Raw genomic sequence first — 10,495 nt, forward strand, 5'->3', positions numbered from 1 at the left:
AATACATTCGCTCAGCTCTGGAGAACTTCAATGAGAAGTTGCAAATGATCAACTGATTCTGATCGAAAGTTAAACCGAGGGTCAGATTAACAGATTTTTTCATTTTGATTACAATAACTCAAAAACAAATCCTTATTGGAGGGTTTTTAAGCAGACATGGCAGAATGTGGGCGTTGTGCTCTGGATTACGTTCACTGTTTCTAAGCTTCAGTGAAATCCTTCCAGCTGCAGAGAATCTCTGTGAAACACTCACCAGACGTCCTCCGAGTCTTCGTCACACTCTGCTCCATATTTACACGTGCTGCACTTGGTGAACTTCTTCCCGACGTCGGAGCCTGAACCCTCGTCATCTGGAACAAATCACATAAAAATACAATCAAAGTAAACCGTTTGAGATTAAAGCGTAAATCAGCTCTCAGCCGTCATCACGAAGGCTGAAGCTGGAAGAAGAAGATGTATGATGAAGTTATGCAGACATTAATCCAAACCCCTTATTTATTATTAAGTGTAATAAAACACCTTCAATCAAATAAACCACATTACCCCTAAAGATGTGGCATTCAAGTATAAATCTTCATTAGTTCATTAAACAGTAAAAAAACATGCTCTACTTTTAACCATGAAGCAGAGATTTTGCTTCACTTCCAACAAATTTACCGAATTTACAGTTTTAGAAAAGTAAAACTACATCATATTTAAATTAATATATTAATCTTAGTGGAGAACATGCTTGGATTCATAATTGGAAACGTATTGGAGATTGAGAATCATAAAACGTATTCAATTGTTACAATCAGTGATATTTCTGTGATCAGCTGTGCACGCTGCACCTTCCTCATCTCGTTTAAATAAAAGATATTTTTAATTTAACATCGCGTCTGTGCTTCACTGCTTCTTTGTTTATTCATGTTGTTCATACTTCAAGAACACAATCAGCTCTTTTATTGTTATTATTTCTCACACTTCTCTCCAGAACATCGACCTCCAGCTTCTGTTCAACACGTTTCTATCAGACACAGCCGAGTGTGTGGAGAGGCCGCCGGAGCTCATCGGCCAAATGGGAACACAGCACGCACATTATCATCTTATGATATTACTGTTATTATTATCGTCATTACAGGGGGGGGTTTAATGTCATCTCGCATGACGGCGCTCATTTCTTCCTGCAGAGAGCGAGTTCAGAGCAGACGAGGCGGCAACAACCGGAGCATCAAACACCGAAAGAGCCCCGGGGATTTACTCACGGCTGCCTTTCATCAGGAGAGCCGTTTCTTTATGACTCATCAAGTGTCATTTTGTAAGGTAACAAGAGGAAGAAGGGGAGAGGAAGGTAACCACACCAGACAACAGGAAACGTGTCGGCCACCGGAGAAGACTTTGACCTGAAGTTATTAAATCCTGTGTTGAGACTTAAAGTCAGCAGCAGCTGTTTCCACTGCAGTCTAATAATAGTAATATTAATTTAACATCAAAATGTAAATGCAATAAAGCAAAGAAACTGGAACAACCAGCAAGTTAATTAGATCGCTCCTTAGTCCTGCTGTTAAACCTACGGTCTAATTAGATTTATTGTTTCTGTGTTCAGAAGGTCTTCATCAATTCACGTGTTTGACCACCGATACCAATTCAAAAAGAGTAACTATGACGGAAGCAAAAGAGGAAGTGAGGTGACGTAGGATGGAGCCATGAAAGGGTCAAACAAACACAGGACCTTCACCCGGGAGAACAGTTGGTGTCACATGTGAAACCAAACGTTGACTTATGTCACTGTACTTTCGTTACGTAACAAACGTACTTATATGAACCCAAACCAGAATCTTTTACAAAACATAACTAAGTAGCTTTGTCGTGTGAACCTAAAGTGGATTTTGCGTGGAAGGTGAAGTTTGGCCCGTCTGAAGCAAAGAAGCCTTTAAAGGTCTCTCTCAAGGTCTAGAACTCTGTTTGGTTCTCAGATTGATGTTCAAGTACAAACACAAATGCAGGACACCATCAGGAGCTATTTGAGCTCAAGTGTTCATTACACTCTGCAGCTGAGCCACAGCCGCCTCCTCAATCTCTGATCATTACGGGAGCAACGGATCATAAAACTCACGGCCCGGTTCTCATCACGGATCGGCACAACAGAAACAAATCAAAATACATTAAAACCCCACAGCTTCAGTATCTTTGGTAGTAGATATGTAGACCTGTAACAGCTGTTGCAGGTCTGCAGTACAGATATGAATGAGACTCACTCTGGGGCAGATTTCTTCCCGCTTATTGCAAGAAAAATGTGACTTACAGAGCGACATCATGATTAAAACAACACGAGAGAGTGTGTGTGTGTGAGAGAGCCTGCTGGCTGACAGATTGGCCTGCTGTGGGTGGATGTATTGAACATGGAGAGCTCAGTCGGGGCTCGGAGGCTGCCGATCGATCGACGAGGAGCCGCAGCAGAGAGGCTCTTTTGTTTCTGTACGACTGAAGACGGCAGGATGATGATGATGATGCTGCTGCTTCACACACACACACACACACACACACACACACACACCGTCGTGGTCTCCGCCTGAAACATTTGGGGTTTGTTTCACGCGGGGAACAAATCTGTCTCTTGTATTAAAGTCTAATCAACCTCCCACCTGCCCCGCATGGCTCTTTATACTTCCTGGTTCATGTTCACGCACAAAGTCATTTCGTAGGATATCTACGAATCACAGCACATTAAGTTTGGGCAGCCTGACTGAGGAGAGACCCATGTGACGCACACGTCAGTGGGACTAGACTGAGTCTATGACTTCTACATGACTTCACCGGGCTTTCACTGCGCTGTGAGATGTGTCAGCGAGGCTCAGCGTGGAGGCAGGAGGCTAATGAGATGTCAGCTGAGAAGGTTAAAGGATCCGAACGGATCGGAGCAGCTTCACCACGTCGCAGCGCTCTGTTCTTCTTCTCCTGCAGCTCGATTCAGCATCGTCAAACACAGACAGGAAGGGTTAAAGACGTTCTTTTTAAAAATAGATTCTATGAATGAAACTAAATACTAACGCAGCAAAACAGGCAATGTAGTGATACTCTCATTACTGCCAGCCTTAATGTAAACGTGGCTCATCTACTGTCTGAAGAGAACAGACGCCATGTTTTAATGTTAATATTCAACATATCTGAAATGAAACCAGACAGATTGTTTTATTTTCTTTGGAGACTTCAGTAGCTCCCTCTCTCCTCATCTCTTGTGTGTTTTCCTACAAAAGTCCAGCAATAGTTCACTCTTGTTACATGCATACAGTCTTTTCAAAATAAACCTCCATCTTAAGAAGGAAAATACTTAGTTTGGAAAAGTAGTTTGGGTTCAAATAACTATGAAAATGAGGCTACTTCAGTACGGACGTTATTTAACAGGCTGAAGGATCTGAGCCGTCCACCTCCTCTCACAACTGACCTGTGGGGGTTTTGCGCTCTTTTTGTGATTTTGTTTGATTTCAACGAATTACAGCACTAATTACGTGTTACCTTCCGCAGGTTTAGCTACGTCATTCATTGGGTGAGACCAGGCTGCTAAGAGAGGCACTTCAGGCTCTTCAAACGTTCTTTTCTCTCAGCGGAACCGTTTTTCAGGTGGATGTTGATTCAGCCGCCAGGTGTGTCCCCGATCGGAGAGTAAAAGACAAACATGGAGGAGAGCTACAGTCAGGTTCAGTAACTGACCGCCTGCAAGAAACTCACCGTTTCCTCCTGATGCAGATGGTGGAGACACCATCTCTCCGGAGACCCCCTTCAATTACCCCCCCCACCACCACCACAGCAGCCGTATTAAACAACAAACGCTGTGGTCGGCGCTCACAGATGGTCATAAAATGTCTCTGTTGCCAAATTAGGCAACGGCGAGGCTTTCAGCTCGACTCCCGCAGGACGGAAAATATCAATCCGCTCATCAGGAGAGTTAATGCAGAGACGGAAAACCTCCACACGATCTTTATGAGAGGAGTTATTACCCCACCAATAAAAGAGCCTCAAACGCTTCATTCAGACTGCGGCTGTCATTCATTTGTGTTTGACTTTTTGTAGAAGTGAAATGAAATATCCCAAAGAAGAAGAAGAAGAAGAAGAAACAAACTCACCATCTCCGTCTCCTGAACCAGAACCAGGATCTGTAAAGACACAAGAGACACAACAACCAGTTATGTCTTTATTATAAAGACCCAAACACTTATCAAGGGTCTCATAATTATTACAGGAGTTCTTTGCCTTTACGTTGTCCCCTGCAACATCTTTACGGTTAGCATAGCTTAGCATAAAGGCTGTAAACATCTCATGTGCATCAGTGTAGGAACACATTGGGAATACTGTTTTACCTTTTTAAATAATGAAAAATAATTTTTTTAATAATGAAAAAAACAGTTTTTGTTTAAGGGCTTGTGGATGAATTATAAGTATGAAAATGTGTCTCCTTCCTTCTCCGCTCTGTGTTTGAACCCTGTAGATCCAGAGTGTTCTTATCTGATGTCTTAGCTGTTTATTAGTTGGTTGCTGTTGAGGTTGCCAGATTCGGTCAGTGGTCTCAAGTCTTTGCGCTGAGGTCCCGAGTCAAGACATGCAAATCCCGATCAAGTCCCAAGTCCTAAACTTTGAGTTTTAAGTCCTGAACAAGTCGTAACGTGCTCTAAACGTAGCGCCATTTACGTCTCCGTCGGCAATTTTAGACGCGCAAGTTTTTGCCAGGCTGTTCTCACAGCGTTAGCTATACTTAGGAAACATCAATGAACAAATCGTATTTAATCAATATGATTATTCACCAGTAAGTTTAAAGTTACGCCAGGCGGACAGAGAGGAAGTCGATTCTTTCCTCCAGGAGACGGATGTTTGTTTATTCATTTCTCACGTAACTTGCGTACTCCAGTAACACCTCGTAGTTATTTTAACCCTAACCACGGTGTCTTCCTTAAATCTAACTACGTAGTTTCTTGTGAAGACAGAAGTTTATTTTGAAAAGACTGTATTCATGTAACAAACAGAAATGAACACTTGTTGCTGGACTTTTGTAGAAAAACGCACGAAAAACGAGAAGTAACTTTCCATAAATGATTATACGAACAGCTGTGTGAGGTCACGCTGGTTTTAGATACTGCAATTCAATTTCCTTCTTTTTTGTTGTTGTTGACTACTTCATAGTCTTTGTTTACGAACAAAATGATCTTTGGTATCCTTTTTATCCAAATGGCTTTTTAATCTTTGGGGGCCGGTATCAAGTATTTCTTAAGTCAAGTAAAGTCACGAGTCATTGTGGTTTAACAATAAATCAAAGATCTTCTCTCTTTAAAGTTAACACACTGTCTGCAGTGAATAACAAACCCAGCCCCCGATTGTAGATTGTTCATGAAATCCATAACTGATAATCAAAGCGTTGTGTTTGGCAGCAGGTTTAACTGAACGTCCTGCAGCTCACTCAGGAAAATGGACCGACGGTGAAAATGTTGGCGCAGCATCTTTGAATTAAGAAACCGGCCGCTGTGTTTGGAGTTCCTGGCACGTCGCCGCTGCATTAAGAAATGGACAACTGGCTGCTTGGTTCAATTAAACTTCACCTTTAGCTGCCGCACTTCTTCACAAAGTCACCACGAGATTGTTGTTTCATGGGAGAAGGAGGCAGAAATGGGTCGCGAGTGAGCGGAGATATTAATGCTTCTGTCAGCGTCTTATTGACTAAACGTTGAGACGTTGCAGGTTGAACTCGGCTGTAGCTATGTAGAGAGGAAGCTCTTCTGGGGGTGAATAATGTTCATTTACCAACGAGCAGTCTCTTTAAGTTCAACGTTTAAGGGAAAAGATTGAAACTCTGAGAGGAGCAGGTGAAACATGCTGATGAGGGAGAATGAGCAGGTTGTTAATCTTAAGTGACAACATGAACACATGAAGCATTTAGTTATTTAACACGACAGACATCTGTGTTTGTCTTTATGCCAACTCATCAGAATCTAACAATGAAAGAACGATTGTTGCTGTTGTTCAAATGGGAAGAAAGTCACCAAAAAATATCAAATACTTTGAGATAAATGATATATTATGAAGATGTGTTGAACCTCTGGAGAGACTTAATAAGACACAGAAACACACCTGAGAGATAAGAAAGGATGAGTGTGTATACATGTGTAGGAAGGAAGGATGGAAGGAAAAGAGGAAGGTAGTAGATGTGTACTGTCGGTAGGAAGAGAGAGATATGTCTAGAGAGGAATTCACGATGGGAAGGAAGGAAGGAAAATATGTAAAGTGGATAGGATGAAAGGAAGATAGAGGTAGGAAGACAGGAGGCTAAGAAGGAAGCTAGACTGGTCAGAAGGAATGAAAGAAGGTAGGAAGTCAGTAGGAAGGTAGGGGAGAAGGACAGTGGATATAGGTAGGAAACAAGGGAGAAAAGGTAGGAAGGTAGTGAGGATGGAAAGTAGGCAGGAAAAAATGTAGGAAGGAAGAAAAGAAGGAAGATAGTCAGTAGAAAAGGAAGTAGGGGGCAAAGATAGAAAGGTTGGAGGGAAGGAAGGAGGTAGCGTAGCTACGTAGTGTCCTAACTAGGAAGGATAGAAGGAACAAAGGGAAGGTAGTGGATATGTAGGTAGGAAGACAGGTAGATGAGGAAGGATAGATATAGTAGTTGATTAGAAAGGAAATAAGGAAGAGGAAGGTAAGAGGCTAGGAAGGAAGGAAGGAAGGAAGGAAGTAGGTCGGTGGGAAGGGAGAAGAGAAGGACAGTAGATATAGGAAACAAGGAAGAAAGTAGGAAGGAGGGAATGTAGGCAGGTATAAAGGTAGGAAGTAAGAAAAAGGTAGCTGTAGGAAGGAAGGAAGGAAGGAAAGAAGGAAGTGGGTTGGTAGAAATGTTGGTAGAAAGGTTGGAGGGTGTTTTAAAATGAATCGTTTCATCCTGGCGATAAAAACGAGCCGAACCGCAGAAAAACTGATCAATAATCTTCAAAGTTTATGAATGAAAAGCACTGAGAACAGAAATCTCTCTTAATCACAGTTCAAGCTGTCATATCTCTATAATTTAAATATCAATATTCGGGTCACACGGGAACATTATTCCAGATATCTTGTAACAAACGCTGAATAGAAACTCTGCAGCGGCACCGAGTAAATAAAACCTGCTGAGGAAATTAAAGATGGCCGACCCTGTGTTTAATGAAGCACACGCAGCTTTTACTGCTTCCTCTGCTGCACAACACGTGAATCACTCCGATGCTTCTCTAACTTTAGTTTCATGACGTGAGAGATAATGAACAGTAAAACCACCTTTATCGCTCTAGTTCTGCTCCGGCTCTTTTGGATCTTGACGGAGATCGGCGGAGGCAGGTGTGACTATTTATTATAACTAAATACTCCTTAAAACCAAAGATCAAACACAAAGGTCGATTTTCTCTTCAGCTCACGGTTGGAAACGAAAGAGAAGAATAAAGAACAAGGACACAACATTCACTGAAGGGACACGAAATGTGTTGAGCTGCAGCTTCAGTCCAACTTTAAGGCTCATTTCACACAAAATACAAAAAGAAAACATTGTTCCACTTCAGGAAGTTCATTCTTCAGCTTTGGGACGACTTGAAAACCTGAAACTGAAACTGTTCCGTCAACAGAAGACATGAGTAAGAATCTTGGACCAAAGACTCAGAAACCTTCAAAGTTCAGGTGAAGAAAAGACTTTTGGTGTTACATCCACCTGTGTGAAATCTGCTCTCTTCCGTTCTCTTTCAACAGGCCAGTAACGTCCAGAAGCCAACAACACAGGTTCTAAAGAGTAATAACTTTGACCTCCGGCTGGTGGGGGGGTTCAGACCTTCGGCTGACCTGAGATCAGACCCCAGTGAGGAGGCCTCAGCCCTCCCGTAACCTCCTGGTCCCGCGCTGTCAGAGAAGCCAAACCGCTGCCTCCTCTCCGGCTCGGGGAACATATACTCCGCTGAGTGTCTGTACCACCGCCGCCCCAACGCTTCAATTACAGCAAGCATAAATCTCGGGGAGAGGAAATTGCAATAGTTCATGACGGAGGCGAGGGAAGCGGGACGACATATCGCGGCGCCGGGTCCCCGGTGTAACGGGGCAATAAGGGCAGAGCGCCGGGGCGGGGCCTCCTGGGAAATCAGGCCGCTGCCCCTGCAGATGGAGTTGACCGCCATCATCGCCACCGCTGCTGCTGCTGCTGTGAGTTTCCCATCACCTTTCTCAAGAGTGGGATGAGAACATTACCGCTGACTGGCCTGCAGAGACGTTTGAACCCAGAGAGTCTGCCGGCTGTCTGATGAGGAGAATGCTAACTCGTTAGCGCTCTGTTTCTGCCTCAGCATGGAGCTGATTTATGGCTGCTGGCCATCCAGCTGTGGAACATTAAACCTGGAGGTTTAGGGGAAATAAACTCTGCGTCATGCAAATATCCCTCCATGACTGTATGTCTTTTAGGCAAACACTGAGTGTGCAGACATCTCTGTCTACTCTTCGTCTGTCTCTGTCTGCATGTTACAACCAATCAGTGATTAGACCGGAGGAGAGCTAGTAACGTTAGCAGCACCGCTAACGGCTAACCAACAGGAGGAGAGCTAGTAACGTTAGCAGCACCGCTAACGGCTAACCTCATTTCACTTCTGTCCCTTCTGTAACCTCTGAAGGACCCCCGGAGGGTCCCTGCACTCCGGTTTGGGAACCTCTCAGCTTCGGGAGGACGTTACCGGCTCCTAATTAAAATGGATCTGTGGTTGATTAACCGGCTCGTTGTCTGAAATCAATCGGACCGATGACGTTCTCCAGAAACTAGGACGAGCATTTGATGTTCAGTCAATTAAAAAATACACTGACTGTGAAGTTAAACGCTGCAGCGCGGCCGACTGTGAGTCGTTAATAATATATTATTATATAATATATTATCATTAACGACTGTGAGTCGTTAATAATAATATATTATATAATAATATATTATTATTAACGACTGTGAGTCGTTAATAATAATATATTATATAATAATATTAGTGAGACACTTATAGTCTCGTTATACAACGATCATCTTGTACTGAGAGAGTCGCAATGAAGCTGCACACTTTAAATTATTACTTCAACATCTGACAATACTTTAAACGATGCCGTTTATTTATGATACACCTTTTGTCAAACGCTAACGGGGTTTTCAACCTTCCAATCACAGCACAGTAGTACTAGCCAATCACAGCACAGTAGTACTAGCCAATCACAGCACAGTAGTACTAGCCAATCACAGCACAGTAGTACTAGCCAATCACAGCACAGTTGGGCGGGATTTGGTATAAACACTCTTGGGAAAAGACTGGATTAAAGTCCACACGAGAACAGACTTCTATTCTTCTTTATAATAAACAGAAACAGTCTTTTTTCACCTTCTTTATACCTTTTTGTTCAGCTTCATTGTCTTTAAATTTTCTAAGGCCAATGAAGCCAATTATAATTCTGATTTCATGAAAATCTGCAGTTAAATTACACCTCCAAACTACTACAATGTTTGTTAATGTGGGTGAACTGACCCTTCTTCATAACCGGTCATCTGATCAGAAGAGTCAGCTCAACAGTCTCACTTCATCATTAGCTCTCCAGCATTTGATGGACGATAAAAAGCCGAACGTTACGACGCGACGGCTCAGAAACAAAAGAAGACGAGTTGTGTCTGTTTTTACAAGGCAGAAGGTGAATTACTTCCTCAGACGACACTTTGACGAACACCCTTTCTTAAAATGACTGAAACCTTCACAGACGCTTGACTGATGTCCTCACACATACGCCTCCCGCTGGTCGATATCAATAAATGAAGAGTGGTAATTCCCTTTTTGTGGTTGAACTCCCCTGCCCTCAATCAATCAGCTTTTTTTCCATTGCGCTGACCCGGCTGTGTTTTTCCTGGCAGACTCACCGGCGGAGCACGGCCCGTCGGACACCCGCGAGATGAGCCTCTGCTGTTTGCAGGACGCCTGTCGCCTGTAGCACTCGTTCTGGTAGGTGTCCCCGTTGGAGCCGCACACGGGGATGTAGTTCTTGTGACACTGGAAATCAAACACAATCAAATGTTAATTAAGTCTCAATGTGACCGCTGGACATGAAAACACACACTGGACTCACTCCAGAAGAGACAGAGGATGAAGGAAGTCGGTTAAGATCCATCAGGTGTTAATGGTTTCACATAAAAGGCCAATAAAGCTCATTCTGACTCTGAATGAAAGAATAACTTGATGAGCCCCAGTTGTCCTTATAGAACTTTATTACAACACAAATCTGATTTCTCCAAGTGTGAAGGACAAATCATACAGTCCTGATCACTTCTCCACCACTTGTAACCACAGACTTTCTATAAGAAGTGGACGTAGTCGTCGTGACGTCACTCATCAGGTTGTGGACGTTTTGAAGCCTCGAGATCGACAATTTGTCCGTCGCCATCTACGTCTTTCGCCATCATGGCATTTTTAACAACCAGTGAACAGGAAGTGACCATATCTGGACTGAGGAGGAGTGA

General features: G+C 43.1%; 1 long non-coding RNA gene across 1 annotated transcript; it reads right to left on the reverse strand.

The window, feature by feature from the left end:
- Positions 1 to 14: 14 nt before the first annotated feature.
- LOC116377713 (uncharacterized) lies at positions 15 to 10,464 on the reverse strand. Its single transcript, XR_004212232.1, has 3 exons — positions 9,899 to 10,464; positions 4,104 to 4,133; positions 15 to 350 (listed from the first exon to the last, which is right to left on the reverse strand). It is a non-coding gene; the product is annotated as an uncharacterized LOC116377713 (long non-coding RNA).
- Between the last annotated feature and the right edge of the window lie 31 nt (positions 10,465 to 10,495).

The sequence above is a fragment of the Anarrhichthys ocellatus genome, unplaced genomic scaffold, assembly GCF_004355925.1.
Source record: "Anarrhichthys ocellatus isolate YVR2014 unplaced genomic scaffold, GSC_Weel_1.0 scaffold1594, whole genome shotgun sequence".
NCBI classification, from domain to species: Eukaryota; Metazoa; Chordata; class Actinopteri; order Perciformes; family Anarhichadidae; genus Anarrhichthys; species Anarrhichthys ocellatus.